The sequence below is a fragment of the Schistocerca serialis genome, chromosome 1 (assembly GCF_023864345.2).
Source record: "Schistocerca serialis cubense isolate TAMUIC-IGC-003099 chromosome 1, iqSchSeri2.2, whole genome shotgun sequence".
Taxonomy (NCBI): domain Eukaryota; kingdom Metazoa; phylum Arthropoda; class Insecta; order Orthoptera; family Acrididae; genus Schistocerca; species Schistocerca serialis.
In genome coordinates this window covers 1,121,163,383-1,121,165,900 of record NC_064638.1, presented here as the reverse complement: position 1 = coordinate 1,121,165,900, position 2,518 = coordinate 1,121,163,383, and positions in this window count along the sequence as shown.

Genomic DNA, 2,518 nt, shown 5'->3' with positions numbered 1-2,518 from the left:
TACAAAGCTGTTACAACTGTTTGTTCAAATGTTTGAGAAAATCTTATGAAGGCAAGACAATATTCTTATCAGTTCAAATAAAGCAAGAAAGATACACATATTTACAGTATGGTACAAAACAGCTTACAATTGTCTGTTCAAAATTATTGAGAAAATGTACGAAGGCACCATTATGCAACAGGACGAAAAAATCACAGCAATATATAACACACATCACTGTTTTATCACACACACACACACACACACACACACACACACACACACACACACACACACACACACACACTTATCACAGCTGCACCAATGTGTTAGCATGAACGCATCCCTAGGGTTGACTCAGGGAGAATAGCACTTTGCCTTCAGTTTCTCCACAATACAATAAGTTCAAAACATGCTATCCAGGCAGATTCAGGGAGGAGGAAGTGTCTTATCACAACCTCCACTGGCGATTCAGAATTTGAGAGCTACAATCATTGTTTTAGAATAGCCATAATGAGCAATGTTTACATTGGTCCATCTTTCGTAAGCTGAGACATGGTGTGACATTCAACTTACTGGCACATCAAATTGCATGAAGTCATCTAGCATAATCTTTCCTTTAGTCTCTCTCTCTCTCTCTCTCTCTCTCTCTCTCTGTGTGTGTGTGTGTGTGTGTGTGTGTGTGTGTGTGTGTGTGTGTGTGTGTGTGTGTCAACTGAGGGCATCTCCCATGCATGTCCAGAATACATGAAACAAACTTAGAAAGGAATTAGATAACTAGTTACATACATTTTACTGCCAAAATGAATTGTTCTGAAAAAACATGGTAATTTCCTGTGCATGTGACTTCTTCAAAAATCCTTATCTTATATACATACAGTAGAAAGTGTTATCTTATAACTTGGGTATCGTATAAATTGGATATAAGCTTTGTCAGTAAAGTTCTTGTGTCTTTTCAACCAATTGCTTAAACAAGTAAACAGTTAATCATCAATCTGATATCAAATGTCCACCTTGAATCCATATCTCCATTTCTGAAGTACCCCACATAAATGAAAAGACTTGGATCCAATTTCTTAAGTTACATACCTATCTGGCCAGAATGGTAACGATCACATATATCATTTACAATAATATCAGGAATGAGTGTGGTGATCAACAAAATAGCTAATTATTGTATACACACTCTTAGAATAGGAAACCTGATTACAGTTAAAGTCAGTCAAGTGTCAGTCAACATCTTATAATATTGGAGCAAGAATCTTAGTTGTGGTACCATCTTAGCATTTGCCAAATTCACTGGTATCATTACAACTACAAAATCGTTGTCATTCCTAGTGATAAGAGAGTAACATGTTAATTATATTTTCATTAACTAGCTGCAAGTTCCTGAAAACTCGAAGATCAGGCATTAACCTGAAAGTAGCTCTATTAATTATTGAGTAAAATTCCTCTTAAAGACATACATATGGAGCACAGTTCTGAACAAAAAATGTTCATGTTAAATGTATTTTGTTTCTTGTTGTCATCTGCTATACAATGTACCTACAAAGTTAACATTACACCACATATAACATAATTACTGGCATGACAATCTTTCTTTACCCTTCATTGGCTACCTGAAATAATAACCCATAAAAACGTCCACATACATCATCACTACTGAAATGAAATCATCTTCTACTCCTTATTGACTTGCTGAAATACTTATTCTTAAAAAATCTCTTCACCTAAATCCATATGATAATTCAATGTGTATTAGTCCTTCATTGCTGCTCAGTGTAAGTACCATTCACATTATTGCATAATATCAATGTATTATTTCAGTACAAAAATATAGTTGCATCATAAGCACATCATTTCTTGCCTTTTGGTCTCAGTATTTTTTACATAAATGTCATACCTTTATCATTCTTTAGACTGTGTCCAGTTTCGTAGAATATAGATATTTATTTGAAGCTGAAAGACCATTTCTCTGTATTACAAGTAATCAATAGCTGATAATTGTTAGCTTGTAAACACTTTCAAATATCTCAAAATGGCATCAATACAATAGACTTCTGAAACATTATAAATTACCAAAAGTTCATAGCAAATTACATATATTGCCAATTAGGAAAATAATTTCTTGTATTGGAAGATCAACCAGTCTCAAAACTTACTTCACTATACTTACATTAGGACAGTAGGGGAGAGTTATTTAAAACTTATTTCCTAAACAGTGTAGAAGAAGTTGAGTACACCATAGAACCCAGCGTGAGGAAGCATCTGTTGTCAGCTGGATGTACCCATCATACAGGGATGGATCCTCTATCTACAGGACAATTTAGAAAACTGGTAATAGGTACCAAAGCAAAGAAAAACTGTATATTTCCTACAAGCAGAAGGTGCAGTCATACTTGCCAAGGGCTTTTCTCAGACCTAAAGTAGATAATACCTTTACACTATGAACTTTCTGTAACAATGCCTCTAGTGTCTGAGGATGATCTGTTTCAGGAGGAATAATGGTATTGATTTGTCTGGAATCCAACACCAAACG